This window comes from Diceros bicornis, chromosome 18 (assembly GCF_020826845.1).
Source record: "Diceros bicornis minor isolate mBicDic1 chromosome 18, mDicBic1.mat.cur, whole genome shotgun sequence".
NCBI lineage: Eukaryota > Metazoa > Chordata > Mammalia > Perissodactyla > Rhinocerotidae > Diceros > Diceros bicornis.
Genome location: NC_080757.1, coordinates 63,789,480 through 63,815,137, shown reverse-complemented (window position 1 = coordinate 63,815,137; position 25,658 = coordinate 63,789,480). Strand labels below are relative to the sequence as shown.

The 25,658-nt window shown below is 42.6% G+C and overlaps 1 protein-coding gene across 2 annotated transcripts in view; it reads right to left on the bottom strand.

The window, feature by feature from the left end:
• Nucleotides 1-19,458: 19,458 nt before the first annotated feature.
• The window catches only part of LOC131417910 (ral guanine nucleotide dissociation stimulator-like), a 39,980-nt gene continuing 33,780 nt past the window's right edge, over nucleotides 19,459-25,658 (bottom strand). For both annotated transcript variants that reach the window (XM_058561997.1, XM_058562000.1), the window contains exon 9: nucleotides 19,459-19,642. The gene's annotated coding sequence lies outside the window, so the exon portion shown is untranslated. The remainder of the gene's footprint in view (nucleotides 19,643-25,658) is intronic.

Genomic DNA, 25,658 nt, shown 5'->3' with positions numbered 1-25,658 from the left:
TGAACCAAATCTTGTTTAGGTATTATGTGATCCTTACTAGATTGAAGGAAGTGAGATGGGGCATCAAGTTATTTCCAGAAATGAGTGCTAGACATGTTTTGGCTTATGTCTACTCTAGATTTCCCGTCCTATACAAACCTGTTCCCAGACGTGACCTTACAAGCCTGATTCAGAACTCTGCCTTTTGAAAGTCATGTGAAAATCCTTCTCAAGGGCTGTAAATGCCATCATGTTCTAAACCTGGTTTCAGTGTATGATCTTTGTGAGATGGAAGGGAGAGGGATCTGGTACAAAGTTATTTTCTGGAGTGGGCATCATACCCAGTTTAGCTAAGCTCTAGGTATGATTGCCAGTCCTATACAAACTTGTTGCTAGACAGCGACTTGGAACTTGGAATCAGATACTGCCTCCTCAAAGGAACATGAGATTCTTTGTCAAGGCCCAAAACATGAATCTGTGCCAAAATTTGTTTAGGTATTATGAGATACTTACTAGCTGGAAGGAAGGTAGATGGCGAATGAAGTTATTTCCAGGATTGTGTGCTAGACCTGGTTTGCCTCAGGTCCACTTTGGATTTCCAGTCCTATACAAACCTCTTCACTGATCAGCACTGACAAGCCAAGATCAGAACACTGCCTTCTGAAAGGCATGTAAGAATCCTTCTCAAGTGCCATATATGGCATCATGTTGTAAACCTGGTTTCACTGTGTGATCCTTACGAGATGTAACGGGGAGAGATCAGGCACAAAGTTATTTCCAGGAATGGGTGTCATACCAAGTTTAGATCACCACTGGTATGATTGCCCATCCTATACAAACTTGTTGCTAGATAGCGACTTGGAACTTGGAATGAGAATGTGCCTTCTCAAAAGAAAGTGCAATTCCCTCTGAAGTCCCTAACTGGGAACCCGTTCCAAATGTTGTTCAGTTACTACTTGATCCTTACTAATTGGAAGGAAGAAGCGGCTGTGCAGGTGCCGTGCCCAGGTGAGGCTCACCCCGAGGCGGTCATGAGGGTGGTGGGTGGAATTGGGATGGCGTGTGTGTTGGCACCAGCAGTGGCGACAGTGACTCAGAGATCAGGGATCTCTCTCTCTCTCTGTCTTTCTGTCTCTCTCTCTTTTTCTCTCTCAGGGACCTGAGGAGAGGAGGTTGGCATGCCCTGCCCACCTCACTTACCTCTCCCCTGGGCCCTTCTTTCTCAGGCCACTCCAGGAGCCCTGCGGGCTTGGATTCCACCCATCAGAACAAGGGTACGTGCGCAGCCACCGGGACCTGTTGCGGGCCTCAAGAGTCCTCAGTTGAGGCCCCGCCAACTGCCAGGCTCTGACCGGTTGGGGCTCTCTTTCTTGCCTGCCAGATTCAGGTGAAGAAGGAATGCTGCCCTTCTTTACTTGGCTTCAGCTGTTGTCTCCCTCCATTCCCCCACTTCCACTCAACTGGCTGGCTGCTTCCCTTCTTTGGAAGCGGTGGTCTGGCTCTGGTGGCCAAAGGCAGACTGGGGTGGGAGGTCAAGGCTCTGCTTCAGCCAGTTGCTTCGTGCCAGGCCTCATTTCTTCCTGGAAAGACAGAACCATAGCATCACCCCAGGCCCACACTTTTTGACTCCAACTAGGTGGAGGAAAGGCTCTGTGGAGTCCAAAGGGCTGAGACAGGCATATGGCAATGTAGTGAGTGTGGCCCAAGCAGGCCTCAGGCCTAGGGACCCGAGCCCACACTGGGCACAGTGTGCGGTCCCAGGTTCCAACGTCAGGTCCCAGCCTCTTCTCTGGAGTTGGGAAGGCCTGGCCTTCTTAGTGCCCAGGTTAGGGCTCTGGGGAGAAATCCACGATGGAGGGCACGCGTAAGGTCCTCTGCCTGAGGGTGCAGGTGCAGTGCCCATGGCGACAGCAAGGCTGGCTCGGCTTGCCTGCTTTCTCCAAAGGAGGCTGGCCAACCAGCCAAAGCAGCCACCTGGTCCATGCACCTTTTGAGTGGACAAGTTCTGGAGGAAAAAGGCGCCAAGGGGCCTCGCACCAAGATTCCTTGGCTGTGTGCTGGGCCCCATCAGAGCAGGAAGCAGCTTGGCAACCAGTGTGCCAGACCTGAGATCTGGTCTCCCACACCTGCATCCCTGTCCAACCCAGACCTCCCGAGGGAGGACGATGGTCTTGGCAGTGGTGAGTGGGGTAGGGCTGGCAGTAAGCCTTCCCTGGGATGCTCCGGGAGAGGGGTCCAGGGGATGGGCTGCCCCTGGCCAGGACTGTGGGACTGACCCAGCTCAGGGCTGTCAGGGGCAGAGAGAGAATCACCCTCTGCCCCTTCCCTTTAGGTTCTTATGGCAGGCCAAATGCTTAACAAATCAGATTATCTGGAGAAAATAATACCAAGCTTAAGCACGTGTGTACATGGGGGAAACCAGGGAAACTGAGTCTCTAAACACAATGGCAGAGACTCTCCTCTTATATCCTATCTTCACCCAAAAACAAAGGAGAATTTTGGGGATGGGGTTTTGGGATTAGAGAGAGGCAGAAGATAATTATCATGGAGTGGGACATGTAAACAATTGTCTGAACCATTTCCCCTGCACTGGGTTCAGGTCCAGAAGGGACAGCATGGAGGTGACCAGGAACTGGCCTCTCTGTGGTGGGGCTGGCCCAAGACAGCAGTGGTGGCGGGTGGAAGTGGGATGGCATGTGAGTTGGTACCAGCCATGGTGACAGCAACTCAGAGATGAGGGATCTCTCTGTCTCTCTGTCTGTCTGTCTCTCTGTCTCTCTCTCGGGCACCTAAGGAGAGGAGGTTGGCACGTCCTGCCCACCTCGCCTACCTCTCCCATGAGCCTTTCTTTCTCTGGCTGCTCCAGGAACCCTGCAGGCTTGGGTTCAAACTGTCAGGCCAAGGGCGCAAACATGGCTGCCGGGGCCTAGGGCAGGCATCGGGGGTCCTCAGTCAAGGCGCCGCCTGCCCTCCAGGCTCTGACAGACTGGGGTACTCTCTTGCGCCCACCAGGTACAGGTGAATAAGGTGCACCACCGTTCTTGACTTAGCTTCAGGTGTTGTCTCCTTCCCATCCCCCGCTTCCACTCAGCTTGCAGGGTGCTTCCCTTCTTTGGAAGCAGTGGTCTGGCTCTGGTGGCCAAAGGCAGACTGGGGTGCCAGGCCAAGGTTTTGCCTCAGCCAGCTGCTTCATCCCGGGCCTCATTTCTTCCTGGAAAGACAGAACCACAGCCTCACCCCACGCCTGAACTTTTCAACTCCAGCCAGGTGGAGGAAATGCTCTGTGGAGTCAGAAAGGCCGAGACAGGCATAGGACAAAGCAGTGAGTGTGGCCCCAGCAGGCTACAGGCCTAGGGAGCCGGGGCCATACTAGACAAGCCCTTCTGATGACAGGTCCCAGCCTCTTCTCTGGAGTCAGCAAGGCCTGGCCTTCTTAATGCCCAGGCCACGGCTCTGGGGAGAAATCCATGATGGAGGGCACGCATGAGTCCCTGTGCCTGAGGGCCCAGGTGCCATACCCAGGGCAGACTGCAAGGCTGTCTCGGCTCGTCTGCTTTGTCCAAAGGAGTCTGGCCAACAAGCTGAACCAGCCACGTGTGCCAGGCCCCTTTCAAGGGGACAAGTTCCGGAGCAAAGAGCCCTGGGGCCTGCCGCCAAGTTTTCTGGGGCTTGTTCTGGGCCCCGTCAGAGGAAGAAGCAGCCTGGCAACCGGTGTGCCAGACCTGAGACCTGGCACCCTCCGACGCCCGAGTTCCATTCCTGCCCAGGCCTCCCAAGGGAGGAAGACGGACTTGGCAGTGGTGAATGTGGTGGGGCTGGTGCTGAGCATTTCCTGGGATGCCCCAGGAGAGGGCGCCTGGGGATGGGCTACCCCTGGCCAGGTCTCAGGGACCAAGCCAGCTCAGGGCTGTCGGGAGCAGAGAGAGAATCCCCCTCCGCCCTTTCCCTTAAGGTTCTTATGACTGGCCAAACCATTAACAAGTCAGGTTAGCTGGAGAAAATAGTACCAAGCTTAAGAACTTGTGTACATGGGAGAATCCCAGGAAACTGAATCTCTCAGCACAGTAGCAGAGATTGTCCTGTTGAATCCTATTTTCCACTAAAGACAAAGGAGGATGTTGGGGGTCAGGTTTTGGGATTTGAGAGGGGAAGAAAACAATTCCCATGGAGAGTGACATGTAAATGTTTCTCTGAACCTTTGCCCAGCACTGGGGTAAGGTCCAGAAGGGCCAGAATGGAGAGAATCAGGAACCGGCCTCTCTGTGGTGGGTTTGGAATGGGTGAGGGCATGGGGGTGGTGGGGGAAGTGGTATGGTATATGAGATGTCACCAGCGGTGGCGGCAGAGACTAATAGTCTGGGATTTCTCTCTCTCTCTCTCTATCTCTATCTCTCTCTGTGTGTGTGTTTCTCTCTCTCTGTGTCTCTCTCTCTCTGTCTGTCTCAGGGACCTGACAAGAGGAGGGGGGCATGCCCTGCCCACCTTGCCTACCTCTCCCATGGGCCTTTCTTTCTCTGACCCCTCCTGGAGCCCTGTGGGCTTGGGTTCAACCTGTCAGGCCAAGGGTGCATGCGTGGCCACTGGGGCCTATGGTGGGCCTTGGGGGTCCTTAGTGAAGGCCCCCCCCATCTGCGAGACTCTGACCAGCTTGGGCACTCCCTCATGCCTGCCAGCTGCAGGTGAAGAAGGTGCACAGCCATTCTTGACTTGGCTTCAGGTGTTGTCTCTCTCCCATCCCCCACTTCCACTCAGCTCGCAGGCTGCTTCCCTTCTTTGGAAGCGGTGGTCTGGCCCTGTTGGCCAAAGGTGGACTGGGGTGCGAGGTCAAGGTTCTGCCTTGGCCAGCTGCTTCGACCCAGGCCTCATTTCTTCCTGGAAAGACAGAACCATGGCCTCACCCCACGCACACACTTTTTGACTCCAACCAGATAGAGGAAAGGCTCTGTGGAGTCAGAAGGGCTGATACAGGCATACAGCAAAGCAGTGAGTGTGGCCCCAGCAGGCTACAGGACTAGGGAGCCGGGTCCATGCTGGGGAAGCCCTTCCAGCGACAGGTCCTAGTCTCTTCTCTTGAGTTGGCAAGGCCTGGCCTTCCTAGTGCCCAGGCCACAGCTCCAGGGAGAAATGCACGATGGAGGGCACCTGTGAGACCCTGTGTCTGAGGGCCCAGGTGCCACACCCAGGGCAGATTGCAAGGCTGGCTTGGCTCGCCTGCTTTGTCCAAAGGAGGCTGGCCAACCAGCCGAACCAGCCACATGTGCCAGGCCCCTTTCAAGGGGACAAGTTCCAGAGCAAAGAGCCCTGGGGCCTGCCGCCAAGTTTTCTGGGGCGTGTGCTGGGCCCCATCACAGGTGGAAGCAGTCTGGCAACCTGTGTGCCAGACATGAGATCTGGCAGTCTCCCACACCTGGGTCCCTGCCCCACCCATGCCTACCTTCATCGAGGGAGCATGACGGTCTTGGCAGTTGCCAGTGTAGGTAGTCATTAGAGACTTAACTTGGACTTGTAGTAAAAGAGCCTAACATAAGAGCATTGGGCTTGGGCTCTGCCATTTGTAACCTGGGTGAGTTTCCTAGCCTGTGTACCCAGTCTCTTCATCTATAAATTGTGAGAAGAACAACATCTACTACATCTGGATATTTTGAGTGTTATGTGCGTTAATGTATGTTCAAGCACAGAATTAACATTCAGAGTGTAGTCCCTGGCTCAGAAGAACTGTTTGATGCTATTATCATAATTATCATTATTTCACGTCCTTATCATCCTCGTGAGTTGCCTGTAAAACCAACCATTATCCACAGTGTCAACAGTTTTCTTCCTGGTCCCTGCTTAAAGGCCTGCAGTTGGTGCCTCGTGCTCTTAATCTCCTGTTTTTATCCCAGTCCTTGTAGGGATACATTTATTCCTTTCTTCTTTGCACTAAGGCGCTGAATTGGGGGCCCACACCCAACCCTGCATGTTCTCCTTTTAATATCCGATGCTTTTGAAACACTTATTACTGTTTACCTGGTGGATTATACTCCCTCACATGAACAACGCACAGAAGATAGGATGTAGGAATCGTTACATGTAGGGCTCTGAGTTTATCATAACACAGATTACAGTTGATCAAGGACCAAACTAGTGTTCCTTAATGCAAAGATCTTCAGAGTTGAGTGTGTTCTAATGTGACAGCACCTGAAAATAAAGCAAGCACATAAAAGCATAAGTAGTTTTAAAAGGAAAAGCACACAACTAAAAGAATTGATCCCATTAAATACACTATTCTATTTGTTTATGTATCAAATTACTGATAGGAAATAGCCAGGTGTAGAGATAGTAGAATTGAAGAATTTCATAGAGAATTATTTAACAATTGTTCATATCTTGTGTTTTACATCTTTGATTAGGGTAATATTTTCACCTTTTCCTTTCCTGGTGTCTCTATCTTTCTCAACTTTTCCAAGAGACATATTTATATTATCCTCTAAAATTTTAGAGAAATTTTTAAAAAGTTCTGAAACATTTTAATTTGTATTAAATTAATGTTGTTGATTTTGTATATTGGAATAGCACTAGATTGCAAGTTAATTAGTGATAATTCGAGATTTAGTTTGGTAAAAGATGGTAGTTGGAATTAATACCAGGATGTTTGTAACCTAGTTCTTCTTCATTTTTTGATGTAGTTTTCAAAGTGCCAGAGCTGGTCATTTTTAATATAATAAAGAGTCTCATTTTAAAATATGTGTTCCTGGAGAGGGTGACGGAAGTAAGTAGAAAATAATTTACTGTAGTGACTTGTTTTTCTCTAATGGATATGTTATAAACCCAACAGCCATATAGCATTCTTTTTTCCAAATGACCTGATGGCACATAAATTTTCTTGCTGTGAATCGAGCAATCTGGGATCACACTATCTTCTCCCTCCTAGTCATGCTTTCAGTTGTAACAGTGACATTGTAAATAATATAGTGACAAATTTGCACACAGTCTAATATTTACTAAAATATATATATATCAATTGCAAACTTTGATAACATAATTATTAAGTAAGGAACTATTTGCAGTGCACTTAAGAACTGATTGCTACACATTACTGTGTAGTGACATCATGGTTAAAACCATTCTTTGCAACATGTGGCCCATTTCAACTTTATTTTAAAGGAAAAGGTTCAATAATCTTTTTCTTTTTGAAGAAGAAAGAATTGCATTTCCATCTTAGAAAATTGAGAACTTGTTTTGTGCCTTCGTTTTTGTCTTCAGCTCTTTATATTGCTTATTAATTCACATGTCCAGTTACTTCAGATTCATGGTGCTACCTCCTCTGCCTTTTTCATGGCTCTCACTTTAATTTTTCCATAATCCCGTCTGTGAGAGAGGTTTCTCTCCACCTTCATATATCAAGGAAGGAACTGACCCTCCTTTATGTGAACTTGGAGACAGAGGCCAAAGTGAAGCCTCAGTGCCCCTCCCCACCAGTGAGCGGCAGAAGGGCTGCAGATTCCTGTGAATCTTTTTCTCCCCTCCTGGCTTTCTACATAGTTGGCATTGTCTCCATGGAGGAGCCCAGCTTGTTACAATCGAATTTTTGAAGTCTATAGAAGCTGGTTGAAGGATGAGACTGGCTAGAAAGGACACAAACAAGCAGTGTGCTCCTAAAGTTGGTGGCGGAAACATTAAGAAGAAGAAAACCTTTGCATTTATCTTCTTTTGTCTTTATCTTCTCGCTCTTTGTTTTCCTTTACTTATATGGTACAAACCCTGTCCACCCCCCATGTCGGGTTTTTTTTCCCTCAAATCCCCAATACATAGCTGTATATCTTGGTTGTGGTTCAACCCATGGTGGTTCTTTTTCCTAGAGTCCCCTTGCATTTTATACATATCTCTTTAGTTCAAATTATTTCTGTACTGTAATTTATCTGTTTATACATATCTGTCTTCCTTGCAGACCCCCAACATTTCAAGACCTTTGGGCACATAGTATATACTTAAGTATTTGAGTGAATCAATGAAGATCTTTTGTTGAATAAGATCTAAATAAATAAAATATCTACCCAGCACACGAATGCAAGCATTTGAGAGAGAGTTTTGTGTCTGCTGAAGCAGCCTGTGGACAAGTTTAGGGGCTCAATGCCAAGGTTACTCAATAGATTTAGATAAAATGAAAGAGATAATTAACTTCAGTTTTAAAATTCATGGAGAACAGGAGCAGGATATCTAGGTGTGACTCAGGACTTGATCATTCTTGTTGCATCTTTGAAAAATCCAGTCCTTTATCTTTCTATGAACATGTGACTGGCCAAGAGAGTGAACAGAGGACTGGCTTTCAGAAAGGCTATTTTGTCACAGGAAATCCTGGAGGAAAATATATGGAAGGAGAGCTGGTAGAAACATGGCAGAAACTTTTTGTGTAGAAACCCTAAAAATTGTGTTTACATGCTGGCTGAAAGAATTGTAATCCAAATTTTCTCCAATATAGATTTGAGCAGCTTTTAAATATCTAGGTATACAAAAGGATTACAATGGAAAATAGATCAAACCTAAAGGAATTTAGGAAGGAACAATGAAATGAAGCTGAAATAAGCCAGCGCACTGAAATGTGTTTCAGAAGGACCTGCAGTTTTTTTTTTAATGTTTTAATTTTGTGTGTGTGTGTGTGTGAGGAAGATCAGCCCTGAGCTAAAATCCATGCCTCTCCTCCTTTTTTTGCTGAGGAAGACTGGCCCTGAGCTAAAATCCATCACCAATCCTCTTCCTTTTTTTCCGCCAAAGCCCCAGCAGATAGTTGTATGTCATAGTTGCATATCTTTCTAGTTGCTTTATGTGGGATGCAGCCTCAGCTCGGCCAGAGAAGCAGTTCGTCGGTGCGTGCCTGGGATCCGAACCCAGGCTGACAGTAGCGGAGCTTGGGCACTTAACCGCTAAGCCATGGGGCTGGCCCGAGGACCTGCAGTTTTTAAAAGTAGTTGGAAATGTATCCCTCAGGTTTAAAGTAGAAAGGGAAATGGGAACAATTCTCTATCATCTCATGTCCATGAGATTAAAAGCAACAGTCTCTCAGAGAAGCAAAACTTCTCTGGCCTCTAATGTCCCAAAAAAGTGTTTTGAATGGTGCCTAATGAAAGAGATTCTGTGTGACGTAATGCAAATACAGTGTCATCAGCTCATTTTCAAGTTTAGTTCAAACACTTTAGGACAAGTTCGGTTGAGGCAATGCAGAATTCTATAAGGGGCCAAGGAAGAGGCTGACAGCATTCCCTCTCTCAGCTTCTCACTTGAAGGGAGAAAATGTTCTTGAACAGATTGACCACGTCTCCTAAAGATAATGCTCCATCTTCAATTTTTCTTTTTTAAACTCAGCCCACATTTCCCCTTACATATGCAAGCTAAGGCCTGAGTGTAGACATCCTTTGTTGGCAATGAGGAGCAGATCCATGCTATTAAATGATCAAATAGGCAGAACATACGGTTGGGCCCTTTCAGGAAAATTACAGGTTTAACCCCACCTTCATTGGTGGAGGACATGGTATACCAGAATTAAAATATCTACCATTTATTATGTAGTTAATCATAAATCATGTTATTTAAATGAAATTTAATGAATTCTTCTTCTATTAAGTTGACTAGACTTTAGTCAACCTGATGTATAATTTTATATAGGTGCATTTTTACTTAAAATGTAAAACTCTTTAGAGACAGCTTCATTCAGTTTTAGAGGTGTATTTTGTATATTTTGGTGTGATTTTATTTATTTTCCTTCATAGCAGAGAGGCACATCCTAGTCTTTTTCTTGCTGCCCTCTCTCTACAAGATAAAACTCATCCAAGTTTATTTTGTTTTTTAAGGCATAGGCTTACTTTGTGATGATACAGAGATCATTTCTGAAACATATTTAGAACTGTAGGGAGCCCAGAATTTTAGATTATGCTCAGAATTTTGTGATGTAACTTCAAAAAAAATGGAACATTTAAAGTTTTGCCAGGAAAGTTTTCTCCTACTTTGCTTCACAGTAATTAAAAAAAAAAAAAAAAAAGCAGTTTAGTTTCTTAATTCTTCAGAAGGGTGAGTGAAGGATTTGGCAGGTTTAAATGTACCCTTGAGAGAGCTCTCTCTGAGTCACTCTTTCAAAGCAACCATCCCAGTTGATGAATATTTAATGGGGACTCTGTCAGTCCCAGAGATGAGAGAGGCAGTTCCTAAAGCTCCAGCAGGTCCTGGGAGAGGAGAGCACTGATAAGCAGTGCCATCAGAGCTTGGATGAAGCATGGTCATTCTCAAGATGTTAGAACTGAGTGGAGTTCTCAAATGCAGCCCAGGGACTCTAGACCTGAGCCCTGTTCAGAAGCCAGTTGAGTTGTCATTTGCTCTGAGCATGGTGTTGTCGGGGAAGAGGGAGGAGCCCCCTCTTCCCTTTTCCTTAAGGTTCTTCTGGCTGGCCAAATAATTAAAAGACAGGTTAGCAGGAGAAAATAATACCAAGTATAATAACATGTATACATGGGAGAAACCAGGGAAACTGAGTTTCTCAACACAATGGCAGCGATTCTCATCTTAAATACCATCTTCAGCTAAAGACAAAGGAGGATGTTGGTGTAGGTAGTGTTTTCGGATTTCAGAGGGGAAGAATGCAATTCACAAGGAAAGGGCAATGTAAATATTTGTCAGAAAATTCTTTACAGGGCTGCCTATAGAGTATGTGGTTAGAGAGACAGAAATCACAGTAATCAAGAGTATATAAGGCCAGCCCCGTGGCTTAGCAGTTAAGTGCATGCACTTTGCTACTGGCAGCCCAGGTTCAGAACCCAGGTGCGCACCGATGCACCGCTTGTCCAGCCATGCAGTGGCTGCGTCCCACATACAGCAACTAGAAGGATGTGCAACTATGACATATAACTATCTACTGAGGCTTTGGGAAAAAAAAAGGAGGAGGATTGACAATAGATGTTAACTCAGAGCCGGTCTTCCTCAGCAAAAAGAGGAGGATTAACATGGATGTTAGCTCAGGGCTGATCTTCCTCACACACACAAAAAAAGTATATAGATTTAAGACCTCTCCTTCTGTACTGATAAGAGTTTCCAGAGACAAGGCCATACCCCCCCTTCCCAGCACATGGAGGGAGATACCTTTACAAATGTAAATATTTGGTAAACAGAACATTGAAAAGAATGGCCTTATTGAGGACCCTGCCAGGCTGTCCATACCCAGAGTTAAATTCCCTTAGGCAGTTAGTGGGGAAGGTCAAATGTCCGCCAGAGAAAATAATCAAAGTAACGTGATATATTTCAGGGTGGTCAATTTTGATTTCCCACAGTGTGTTCTCTCTGCTCGTGCCCCTTTTTGCCATTTCTCATGCTTTCCCTAACTCTTTCTCTTTCCTACACCTTCTTTCTTCTTTTTTCTCTCTTTCTTACTTTTACTCTCTATTATATTCCTTCTCCTTATCATTTTTTTCTTCCTTCTCTCATTGTTCTCATTCATTTTCTTTTTATTTTGTAGTACAGTTACTCTGTACATCACTTTCATCTTAAAATCTTGACCCTCTACAACTCCTATACTTCAGCTAGCTATTTTGAAGAGAGTATTTTGATAAATTTCTCTTAGATGTTATAACATGCTGATTCAGGGAAATAAAAACTATCACGAAAAGGATGGGGATGGAGAATGAATTCAGTTCAGGTAGTCATGAAATAAGACAGAGGGAAACTGAGAGCTTAGGTGTGGGTGTTCAAAATATTTCCTGATACATCTTTGTAGTTCATTGGTGTGGTAAACTGCACACAGTCTTATTTACTGTTGGAGCCCAGAAGTTTGCTCCTCTGGGCAAGTCAGCATGTCTTGGCCTATAGAAAAGACGCTAGGAAACACTGCCTGCATTTCTAATGTAAAGAGCTGTTCGTGTTCCACCAGGAGACCCTTTGGGCTCTTCCCTGCACTATCTGAATAGAAACAGAGGAAGAGAAGCTTTTCTCAATCTGCACAAAGCCGGGGCCCTATCTTGAGTTTGAGAGGATTTGCATGTGACTGAAAACACAAGTGTTCCTGAGTTTGGATTTGCTTTAATAGGATCTATTGGCTGGCTTTGATGTTAAAGGTCTTTATTCAAAATTGACTACCTCTAGTGCTAAGTTCAGAGTGGAGATTTGTCAGTATAAGAGAGAAGAATCCCTTTTTGATTAACTCAGTGAAATATAGTATTTGGGAAAATGGTTATATTTGAAGGCCACTTGTTAATATTCTGTTGCCACAGTGACATCTGTTGGTAAGTGACTACTTCATGTTATTCTTAATGATTTCTGTTTGAAAGACACACCTTGAGCTTGATAAATAAATGGCAAGCAATAGGATATATTGGAGTATATGAGGAAGCCATTTGAGGTAAAGCTAATTCGGCCTGAATTTGTTTTTCCAAAAAGGCCTGTGGCCTGCATTGTGTAACTGCTTTGCCATGTCCCAAAGAGAAGAGTAAATGCCTTTAAGATAAGGATGCAACTTCCCCGCCACTGGCATTGCCTTAAGGATAAGCATTTCTCCCTAATCTAGGATTTGATTGCTGCAGTCATCCTGTGACCACCCAGCTCCAGACAACAGACCTGACACCAGCCAAGCCCATCGAGACAGCAGACCTGCTCCCCGCTGTGTCCATCTATATCTATTCTGGCAGGGCAACCTGGCAGGGCGGATCTTGTTATAGTAAAAGAGACATTGCAATCATATGTGATACTTTCTTTTTGACAGTATGTAACTGCTCTGTACACCCCACTTCTTTGTTGCCCTTCCTTCCTTAGGGAAGGAAGGCCCCAGGCCATGGTCCTCAAAAGTTGGCTCATAATAAACTCACCCCAATTTTGATTTATAGTTTGATTATGGATTATTTACATCGACAAGCTGACATGCAGGAAGTAGTAAAGGCACAGTGGTATCTGTGTTGCCAGATATAAAATCTTTCCTCCCTCTTTCCCTTCCCAGGATGCCCACTCTTCATGGTTTCACCTACTTCCATGCTGTGCTCATTCTTCTGATAACTCCTTTCATTCCCTCCTACAATTACTCAACAAATACTTAAACACCTACTCTATGCCAGGCTTGGGATACACTAAGGAAAAAATTTTCTACAAAATCTCTGTCTTTACAGAGTTTGTTTTTGTTGGGTAAGAGAGATAATGGCTAAGTAGGCAGACAAGTGAATTACATAGTCTATCATGTGATGATCTGTTTCATGAAGAAGGTAAGTGACAGGCAATGGGGAGAGCTAGGGAGTGAGTGGGTTGCTACTTTAGAGAGCCCAGGGAGGCTGGAGCAAGGCCCAGAGGGAAGAGACAGGGCAGGAGGACATGCAGATGTCCCAGGGCTGCAGAGATGCTGTGGAGGGACTGTGACTCGGATGTCAGTGGGCAGCAAGAAGCCAGTGTGGCTGGAGCACAGTGAGCAAGAGCAGAAATGCAGAGAAGGTTTGAGATGTCAGGGAGGGTGAGCAGATGAAAGAAGGCCCCTGGGCCCATCAAAATTGTGCTGTAAGTGAAATGAAAACTTTCAATGTCATTTAACTATACGTTATACAATTTAAGTAGTAAATACCTTTTGTTTTTCTATAGCCTTGTCACGTACATCAACTAAAATGTTGCTAAATTGGGAATGTCTAAATTATCCCCAGGAGTGACTGCTGTATCTTGTCAGGCGTCTGGTCTGCACAGCAGTCGGAGGTGGGAGTGACGTGACAGTCAGGAGATGAAGTCTAGTCTTCAGGTTGCCACCAACTGCTTGTGTTATGTCTCATCTGTAAAACGTGGAGGATGGAAAAGACGAGTGGTTTTCAGACTCCAATCCATGGAGCACTGGGGATTCCTGAAGGCTTTTTGTTTTTCTTCTTATGTTTGTAAACATCACTGCAAGCTTCATGTAGAAGAAAGTGTCCCCTAGCTTTAAAAAGATTCCTAGACTTGGTTATCCCTCAGGTTTTCCAGTATGAAGAATTTGCAGTCTCACAGACTCCCAAAGGACAGACTAAAGGAGCACAATCCCTTTCTCCCGAATGTCTCTGGTGACAGTGCTCATCATCTCTCATTCAAACCAGAAGGTAATTTGTCAATAGTGAGATATGGCATTTGAGACCCCATCCTTCAAGATGGCTGAGTTGTCATCTATCATTGTACAGACTTACGATAAGTGAATAATATAAAAAGTGAATGTCTCAGCAGGTACTTTCTGGCACAAAATAGAAACTAGGAATTGAGAAAAGTAATTATGATTGATGTCTGTCAATAAGGGCATAGGGCTATTCTAATTTCAAAAGTAATTAACGGCATGAGTGTTAGTCACTGTACATATTAAATATATTGAAAAGCAGTCATGTTCTCATAACACAGAAGTATAACTGGAAGATAAACTGGATATTTTTGGTACTTATAGCTAAAGATATATTTTATTTAGTTCTATTTTCTTTTTTTTTTTTAGATTATATTTATTCATTTTTTTCCCCCCAAAGCCCCAGTAGATAGTTGTATGTCATAGGTTCACATCCTTCTAGTTGCTGTACGTGGGACTCGGCCTCGGGTTGGTCGGAGAAGTGGTGCCTTGGGGCGTGCCCGGGATCCGAACCCAGGCCGCCAGCATCAGAGCGCGCGCACTTAACCGCTAAGCCACGGAGCCGGCCCAAAGATTTAATTTATTTATTTATTTTCCCCCCAAAGCCCCAGTAGATAGTTGTATGTCATAGCTGCACATCCTTCTAGTTGCTGTATGTGGGACGCGGCCGCAGCATGGCCGGAGAAGCGGTGCGTCGGTGCGCGGCCGGGATCCGAACCCCGGCCGCCAGCAGCGGAGCGCGTGCACTTAACCGCTAAGCCACGGGGCCAGCCCTAGTTCTATTTTCTGATTGAGGAAATGAGAAAATTTATTTTTTAGTATACTGACTATCTTCTTCCTTTCCAACATAGAATCTCAATCTGCTATTTTGGAAACTCCGAAAAAAATGTTCAAATGTTGTTCAACAAGTAAGAAGATCTTGTTAGGATGTGGAATCCTTTTCTCTCTTATTTGTCATAAAATTGTGACAAACTCTGATTTATCTTCCTGTCTGCCCAGCTGGCTAGGCCACCTTATTTCTCTAAGCCTGCAGGGGAATCCAATCAGCTGGAAGGGGATGTTTTCTTCTACTTAGACTTTGCAGAGGAAATCAACCTTGAAGTGGAACTGAGCACATGCTTTTCAGAAGCTGCATCATTCTCTACCCAGCCAGAACATTGGACCTGACAACAACTGGATCCAGCAGAAAACTGGCCACTCTAGGAGATGTCATGTGGAAATGTGCTTGGTTGGACTAATAATGACAAGGATATGATTTTTAACAAAATCTCTCAGAGCTTTTCTAAAATCAAATAATATTCTTAAGTTGCTTTAGTAGATAAAACATTAGTTAGTGTCTTTTTAATTTCCACAGATTTTTTTTCTGTTACTAAAGAAGCCACATTTTATGTCTTTTTTTCTTGTACCAAAATGGACTCACTATTAAAAAAAGGAAACCTGCAAGAAAGGAAACACTCATATGGGATAGAAATTGTGGATAGCAGTTGCTACTTTTTATATAAAACTATCTGTTTAATCTATTTATACTTTCTCCCAACTTTGCTTTTGAAAATAACTTAGTATTAGAAATTACCAGTAAGAAGAGGGTGTGCTCTCTTGAGTGTGGTCCAGTAGAAGTCAGGCGACTGAGACGTGAGTTCTAGGCCCAGGTCTGTTTCTGGGTAGTGTGTGACAATGTATTTAGGCTCTCTGGAACGTAGTATTCCTTTCCGTAAAATTAAAGAATTTGATGATTTTTGAAAACTTTTCCAAATATTAAATGACTTCTCTTTTAAAAAGAAGTAGACATATCCTCCTTAAACTTAAAAATTATCAAAAATGTTTTGTGACCTTTCACTTGTCAAGAACAACTGATGTCCCTTTAATTACATTTATTGAAAATAAAGATTATAAAAGTATAAATTTAGTAATCTAATAAATGAATTAGCATAAAAATGATCCAGGAAAAAATTTATGATCAATCAAGATACTACATTATGAAAGTATTACTGCTTATTACAGTATATAAAATTATGACACTAAAGTAGCAGGTTTTTCCAGTTTGTAAGTTTATATTGTTACTCACATATCACTATTAACCCTATTATGTTTTACAAGTAATAAAATATCTTGAAAGGAAAAAACAATAAACCAGCAGCCCTGCATTACACATGAAAGTTGTGCTCCCCTGGAGGGAAAATGAGGATACAACATTGGTCGAGTACTTCATTTTGTAATCCATTGGTGCCTCTCAAAACTATAGCTATTATTGTAAGAGTAAAGATACTCTTAAGAATAGTGCCACAAAACAGGTTTTCCCAGCTTCTTTTTGTCAAAGCTGAGACCTACATCAGGCTGGGGCACTTGAAGAGGCATGGTGGACTCAGCTGAGGGTTACTTAATTACTGTGAGATGATTAGCAAATAGCGAATAAGATGGAGAAAGATTAAAAAGAGGTAAAGGGAAACAAAGCTGGAAATAAGAATAATAGTGCCTTCAAAATATCCTCTCATTATTTTTATAGCTTTTTTTTTTTTTTTTGAGGCATGACTAGGATAGTATGTTAGATTTTTCTGAATCCTTATCTCCAGGGCATATATTACTGAGTTCTTCATTATATATGAAAATGCCAAAGAAAATCTGGACAAAAGTATTCTATATTATCAACAAGGACAAAACATGTACAACATGTTAATTTATTATTATTATATTATTTATTATATTTTATATAATTTATATATAATTATATAATTTTATATTTATTATTATATATTAAGATTCCAGCTGTAATAGTCAAGATATATATTCACGTGTGTAAAATTATGATGATTTTCTATTTTTCTCGGGCTATGAACCGTGGTAAAATATACAGTAATAAGCAGAAAACCTGATGAACTAGGTGATTTAAAACACCTGATATTACAGCTTGGCCATTCGAGGGTGAAATGGATGAATTTAAATTTCACACCTTCTCCTTTCTTTGTAGCCAGTGAAGTGTCTGGAAGACAGAAAACACATAAAACTAATTGAGAGTTAACAGTATTTGGAAGCAGTTGAGGTTAAGCACTCGACAATGATCTTCCTTACTTCTGGAGCTATTGACTCTTTGTTATGAGTTTATTGTATAGGCGGGTTCTCTTCTTAGATGATTTGTGTATGTGTCATAGAAGAGAGACAAAGAAGGAGAATTAACTGTCAATCTACTGTGCACCGGTTCCTTTACTGTATTATCTCATGCAATTCTTACAATAATCTTTTAAAGTAACTATTATAATTCATATTTAACTGATAAAGAAAACCATGTTTACAAAATTGATCAAGGATAAGAGGGAAGATCTGAACATCAGTCTATTGGGTTTTATGCCTCATATTCTCTCCACCGTGATAAAAAGGGTACTTCAACATGGGTACTCACCGTACCAGGTCCTGCCAACAGCATTGGATGAGATGAGATGAAAAGTTTATTTCCAAAGTTATTCTACTATATTTAAACTATATCATTTATGAGTCAGATGTCAAGACATGTTTTAGAGGCAGAGAGAGCAACTGATTAGTTCACCTACACATTTTTCAGGTTCATTATAACTTTCGTGTGCCACCTTGTGTCAACTTTACCAACTTTAGTGCTTCACTGTTCTTTTTTAAAAAACTCACAATTTCACTTTTCTTGTAAAGCACCTTGCTGTTTTCTTCTTAGTCACTAGATGGCAGTTCTGTATGTCTGTAAATTACCACTGCAGCAGGAAACTAGAGGTCTTAAGCCAGTTTACTCTGTACAAATGATGGCCATAGGAGGATTTCTGGTCCATCAAGGCTGCCTGTGTTTTTCCGTGGCCGTAACGGGGATGTCTAGGACTGCTTAGTCAGAGGCACGAAGCAGAGTCAGAAAGCATCCTCTAAGTTCTTCTTCAGATGTGCGTTCAGGCACCTGCCCTCTCACCTGAGTACAATGGAGTTTGTTGAATGTGTTCTGACTCTTACTCTCTCTGTAGTTAATAAGTCTGGGAGCTCCATACCCCTAGAAAAAACACATGACTCATAAAGACTTTTCTCAACTAAACGGAGTTGACGGTTGAGGTGTTGCCCGAGAGTCTGATGCTTAAAGAAAATACAGCTGGTGCTCATGAGGAAGAAAGAGGGTCAGCTACTCCTGGAGGGCTTTTATTGATGCTCCTATAGAATGAGCAAGTTTAAAATAAAACCACATTGCTTAAACCTCACTGACTGATTGTTTTATTTTCAAATAATGTGCTCTGAAAATCTGCTATGTCTAAAAAACTATTTCATAAAACTGAAACAATTCTGTTTTTTATTCTCTGGTATTTGAAATACTATTAAAACTGTAACTCCTTTAACATTCTACAATATACAAACAGGCAAATATCAATTATATTCTCTAAAAATGTTTGCTCCCATGCTAAATATTAATATATGGTAGCAAAACTGGTTACCACCCAGTTTTTAACTAATTTTTTGCTTTTGAAATTACATATAAAATTTGTGTTTTGAAGTATTTTCCTAAAACTCAACATCTTTCTGACATAAATGGACTAGTTGAGAGGTAACTAGAATGAAATTTGATCTTTAAAACTCTAGCTTTATGTAAGAATTGATAATATCAGGCAGTTGAAAGTTGAGTCTCTCCACATTATATTTATTAATTGTGAATAGCCACATCTATTACCAAGTGCTGAATAATAAAAAGAAATTAAACAATATCAGCACTCTTACGCCACATGTGGTACAGTTTATATGCAAATAAATTCTCAAAGGTCAGAGAAATGCTTATGATTTCAGATAACTGGTAATATACTTCCTCATTCCAGTTTTAACCTCATTTGAAATTGACTTAAAATTCTTCTCTTAGGATCCTGGTCTAATCAGTGCCCCCTGCTCCCCTCAATGCCTCATTTGATTGCAAAGTTATCTGAAGAATTTAATATTCTTTTCCATTTGTTCTCTTTAAAATATCTGTGACAGTGATTTTTATACAATGACCAGTTGGTACAATTTATTATTAGTTTCAGAAACATCTTTATTTAGGAACAAATCAAGGAAATGTAGCCAGAAAAACCCAGGACCCTGTCACCGTAGCCGAATCAATGAACGCAATGACCAGGGACCGAGGAAAAGAAAAGTGGTTTAATTTTGCCAGCAAAATGAGGCTGTAGTGGGCACATGCCCCAAAATCCACAGTCCTCCTGAGGCATTAGGAGTTGAGGCTTTTAAAGGAAAGTCTGTGGGAAATAACATATCCTTGGTGACTGATTATTTGTTGGAGGAGGGATCCCAGTCTTCTGGCGCCAAGCCGGCTGTCATCTCTATCTACAGCGGGAGATCTAGGGCTCCATCAACCAATCTTCTCTCATCACCAGAAATTTGGCCTTGGGGTGTGGACGGCAACTGCTGCCAATTAACCATTACAGTTTACAAGGTTTTAGGTGGGGGAGGGAAGCTGCGGCTTTGCAGTTCGGCGTCCTCCCATCAGCCTGCGTTTAGCTGAGTTAGGGGAGCTGCAGGTGTCCTCTGTTTGTCTGTCCCTGTGATGAATGGTGGATTCGGCGCCAGGAAGCGGGAGTTGGGGAGCTTCAGCTTCTTGATAATTTTGAGATCTCAGTCTCCCTGTAACAAACCACAAGAACTGGTAATTAGTCAGAGTTTCAGTTTGTAGACACCTGGGCTTTCAACAATTTATTACCTCCATTTGTCTTGTGGAATTCAGGAACACAAAGGGTAAAACAACCCATATCTACATGTGAATATAACTTAGAGAAGCAGAGAAGGGGGAATGAGTGTTTTTTGATTTAACCCCATATATGGTGGGTTCAATGCTGGGGAACAGATATCAGGGCCGGTATCAGAAACAGATGTGAGGAATGTGGGGTTGCCTAGCTGATGGTGCTTGAGGGATTCCTCATGGGAGTCTTGGCATAGAAAAGTTTAAAGAGTAAAGCATCATTGGTCAGATCAAAAGTGTGGGGTGAACATAATTCTGAAGGAATAATGATGGAGATATAAGAACAAGAAGCCACTTAAATTGCATTGGAAGGTATTAGACACATCAAAGAGCTGGGAAAAAAACCTTGTTTAATGTAAGTTCTTTCTAAACTCTAAGGCGAAAAGTAATAACAATTTACATGGTAATTATAAGCCACAAAACAACAATTCACAAGACAAGTAAAGAACTAAAGTAGAAACCAGAGTAAGAAAAATAGAGGTTAAAGGAGAGATGGAGAGAGATGGTTGGGGTCAGAAAACAGACTATCCTTGAAGTCTCCCTCAGACTCTGCTCCTTCTTAGTGCTCAGTAAACACTTTGAGCCCATGATCCTGGGGAGGGGCAAAGTGAGAGGTGGTTAGGAGGGACCACAATGCATGGATACCCTTGTGGAGGCACTGACATTGAAAATCAGTGACATTTTGCCAAGGTGTTTACCATAATATATTAAGGATTATTCTGGAAAGTTAAGGATTTTTCTGGAATGTACATTTTCATTTTATGGAAACTCCAACTAGCTTGGAGAACGATTTAGACATTTCAGCTTTAGAAATAAACAGAGGGGTCGGTTCGGTGGCACAGCAGTTAATTGCACACACTCTGCTGTGGTAGCCCCGGGTTCACAGGTTCAGATCCCAGGCACGCACCAATGCACCGCTTGTCAAGCCATGGTGTGGCGGAATCCCATATACAGTAGAAGAAGATGGGCACAGATGTTAGCCCAGGGCCAATATTGCTCAGCAAAAAGAGGATTGGCATCAGAAGTTAGCTCAAGGCTGACCTTCCTCCCCCCCCAAAAAAAAGGAAAGAAAGAAATAATGAGAAGCTTTTCTGTCAGTTTTAAGAATGAAAACCAGTTAGCATCTGGAAAACAGTTGCAATTTGACATGAAAATGTGAAGAAAGAATTAGATGTCACACGTTGTTTTTGCTTTTCTCTGGGGCAGTAGGGCTTGCAGGGGGAATGAAGTTCCATCTTTGCTCTATTGAGTTTGAGAAGGTGTAAAATTCATTTGTGCTGGGTAACACTGTTGACCTGTGGAGAAAGACAAATGGTTCAAGCAGCTGATCTAAAGGAATAACAGCTCATAAAAGTTCTTAGCTTATAAAGGGTGCTTCTTCTTTATTGAACTTTACTGGACATCCATTGACCTATATGTGCAAGATATTTGTGGTAGGTATTGAAGAAAATACAAAGAATTATAAGGTTCCAAGCTCCTCCGCATACATGAAACTGTTTGCAAGATGTAATTAGGTTCTGCCAAGGTATTTAGTGTATGTTGTGTTATAGAACCTAAAAAAATTGGGAATGTTATTGAGAAAATGTAATTAAGGACAGCTCCTTAGGAGAGGTAGACTAGATCAAGTCCTCAAATGGATCACGTTTGGGCAGGTGGAGGGAAGAAAGAATGAGGATTTCAAATGGAAGAAGAGAGGAAATGTACAGACGTAGAAAGGAACATGACATTTGGGGATATGGGTGGGGAGACCATGACAGGCACAGTCTTCCTGTGACTGAGAGGCAGTTCAGTTTCCTCCTCCAGGAGCCCAGCACTGCTTCCCACCTCCTGGCCTCCTCCACCTGCAGACCCCCCGCCTGAACCAAGGCCTATTTATCTGGATCGCTGCCCAGTCTCCCAACAGGTCCCTCTACTTCCAGTCTTAATTTCTTCTAATCTTTCCTCCACAATACCTCCAGAGTTACCTTCTAGAATCTAAATTTGCTTAAATCTGATATCTGCTTAGACTGCTACAATGACTGCTCAGAGCATCCGAGAGAACATTCAGACTCCTGAGCTGGACACACAGGCTTTCTCTTGCTGTCCTCATCTTTAGCCTCATCACCTACTGTTTCCTACATGTTGGCTTTTTTCCAGCCTTAAAAATACCCCCATACTCTGAAATCCTTAGCATCCTTTATATTTGTCTTTTTATATGTGTTTCTTCTGTCTTCCTACCCTCTTTTTTGATCAACTTAATTCCTATTTCTCAAATTTCTCAATCTAAACTCATGTCAAATGTTCCTTCCTCTTGGACACTTTTCCTGAGAGGTCTCCATTTAGAGACCCCTTTTGATGTCGCCACTCGGGGACCTTGTACTTATCTACTTTTTCTTAACTGTTGTTTTTTTCATGTCTCATTGATAGTGAGCTCCTTAAAGCTGAGACTATCCTTCTTCTTCATAAATAAATGGCAAGCAATAGGATATATTGGAGCATATGAGGAAGCCACTTGGTGTAAAACTAATTAGGCTTGACCTTGTTTTTTTTTTCCCCCCAAAAGGGGCCTGTAGCCTCTGTTCATCCATTGTATATCAGCTTTAAGCAATTAACATGTCCCAAAGACAAAAACAATGACCTTAAGATATAAATGCAACTTCTCCCACATTGGCATTTCCTTAAGGATAAGCATTTCTCCCTAGGCTAGGATTTGATTGCTGTGCTCATCCTGTGACCACCCAACTCGAGAAACAGCCACACCCATGGAGACAGCAGACCTGATACCTACTGTGTCCATCAATCAACGTGCTGAAAGGTCAATGTCACGGCTATTATAAAAGGAACATTGCAATCACATGTGAAACATGCTCTTTGATGGTATATAACCACTCTGTACACCCCACTTCTTTGGAGTACTCCATTTCTTAGTGAAAGGACTCTCCCGGGCTATATGGCCCTCAAATGTTGGCTCATCATAAACTCACCCCAATTTTGATTTATAGATTGGTCATGGATTATTTGTGTCAACATTCTATTTGTCCCTCCAGTATCTAAACACAGTACCTGACACCTTTGGGGCACTCAGAAAATGTTTGATGATTGAATATGTATGTGAGAGACCACACTGACTGGAGAAGAAGAGGCTTTTCAGGGCGTGCTAGAAAATTCGCTCACATTCCTACCACAGTGATTGAGGCTGTGTGCTTTGGACCAGTTTGTCTGGGCACCAATCCCAGTTATTCCACTTTTAACTGGGGAAACTGTGCAAAGTATTTACTCTCTGAGATTTAGTTTTCTCATCTATAAAATGAGGCTACTGAGAACTCCTGTCTCATAGGGTTTCAGTGAGACTTAAATGCATTAACTTATGTAAAGTACTTAGAAGAGCTCCTGGCACATAGTAGGCACTAAAATGTTAGCTGTTATGTTATCATTATTGCTCTTATATCTAAGCAATACTCTGGTTTTGAAAAGATGCTTTCATAATATAGTTGATCCTCATTATGTGTGGATTCCGTGTTTGCACACTTGCCCACTAGCTAAAATGTACGGACAGCCTCCAAATAAACACTCACAGGGCTTTCATGTCCATTTGCAGATATGCACAAAGTGGTGAAAAACTTGAGTCACTCGACATGCACGTTCCCAGCTGAGGGTGAACAAGGTGACGCTCTGCCCTCTTGTTTCAGCCCATACTGTAAACAAGTGTCCTTCTTGCAGTCTATTTAGTGCCTCATTTCTCATCTTTTTGTGCCTTGTGTTGGTGACTTTGCTGTTCAATATGTCCCCCATGTGTAGCGCTGCAATGCTGCCTGGTGTTCCTCAGGGCAAGAGATTGTGACATGCCTTTACAGAGAAAGTATGTGTGTTCGACAAGCTTCTTTCAGACATGAGGTACAGTGCTGTTGGTGTGAGTTCAATGTTAATATATCAACAATATATTTTAAATAAGGTGACTTTAAAGAGAAACACACAGAGAATAAGGCTATGTATTGATCAGTTGAAGAAAATGTAACTAAGGCTTGCAGCAACCTAACCCTGCATTTCTCGTAGGAGCAGTGGGTCATATTCACTGACTCAGTGCTCACAGTGACTTTATAGAATGTCACACTGTGCATAACAAGCATCATTGTGCATATCTTATGTAATCCTCACATACTCCTTTATAGTAGGCAGGGTAGGGAATAGGTTGTCCACATTCTACAGGCTATTCCAGACCTTATGAGCCAAGTAGAGAATTTAAAATGTCTTGTGCTCAGCATAAGAGCCATGAGATTTTGAGCAAGGAAGATCTATGATGAACTGATCTTTAAGGAAGAATTACCTAGCAAGAGAATGTAGTATCAAGAGGAAGAGGGAGAACTGAGCCAGAAAGGAAGACCAGCTGTTAAACTCTCCAAGTATTGCCAATGCTAGATGAGGAGATTCGGAGGTAAGGTGCTGATGTGATAAAAGAAAAGTAGCAGACAAATGATGAAATAATGGATTTGGTAACCATACATAGGGTGTAAGTTAGGCTGTGGTTCTCAAAGTGGGGTCCCTGGACCAGCAGCATCAGCATCACCTGGGAACCGGGTAGAAATGCAAATTCTCAGGTGCTGCTGCACACCTGCTGAACTGGAAACTCTGGGGTGGGGCCTGGCAATCTGGGTTTCAACAAGGCCTCCAGGTGCTTCTGCTGCCCATCAAGTTTAAGAGCAAATGAATTAGAAAAATGATTCAAACACGTCACCATGCCCAGGTAAGCGACAAGGCAGAGAGGTGGTATTTGTTTGGAAGATGCGATGCATTTTAAACTTTAAGAAAAAGTAGTTCAGTGTCTGTTTCATCATAAGGATTCCAGCATTTAAGATCTTTTAGCTCTCTGCATTTAAGATCTTTTTTCCACAATATGTTCTCCTTTAGAGAGCCCCTGGTAAGTTATTTACCATTTACCACATGTTCTGAGAATCCTTTCTTTCTTGAAATACCCTTTCAGACGTGAAAATGTACTTTATTTTTGTACACAATCTCCTCTATTTAAAATTCGGATTTCTCTTCTTATAGGATCATGTACGGCACATGCAGCCTTACTGTAAATTTGGAATGTCATTGGTTTGTTCCAAAACCTTAGAATGTTTTAGAATTTAGAACAAGATGAAGAGAGAATTTATATGTTTCTCTGTAGGACTCATATTTTTCAGATGTCTAGAGGTATCCCAACTTGCCAGTAATGTGGCCTTAGATTTAGCAGAACTTGAAAATCCTAATATAGTAGGAAGTGAATTACTTCTTTTTTTTTTTAAAAAAGAAGTATTTATTTATTTATTTTTTCCCCTCAAAGCCCCAGTAGATATTTGTATGTCATAGCTGCACATCCTTCTAGTTGCTGTATGTGGGACGCGGCCTCAGCATGGCCGGAGAAGCGGTGCGTCAGTGCGCGCCCGGGATCCGAACCCCGGCCACCAGCAGCAGAGCGCGTGCACTTAACTGCTAAGCCACGGGGCGGGCCCAAAAGTGAATTACTTCTCTCGTATTAACATTTACAAAATAAATGATCACAATGTTAACTTACCAATAAGCACTTTCCATACTCCAGTCTCTGAAAGTATCTTGCTTACATAATAAACATGATAAAGTTTCAAAGATGAGCCAAATAACTTTTCAGCAAAAGCTTGACTTGAGTCTATCTTGGCTTCCTTTTTGACAGTTTTAGCCTTAATGTTACAGTATTGTTTGCTTTTTCTAGGAATCAGATAACCTTGTATTTGGTGAATATTTTAATTTTTAATGGCCACTTGTATTTTGTGATACGCACGTGTTTAAACAATCTATAAGAACCCACCATTACCACCCATATATAAGATTATACAGGAATGGAAGAATTTTGGCTGACACTGTATATAATTGTTCAGCCAAGGCAGATGGCAGACTCTACCACTT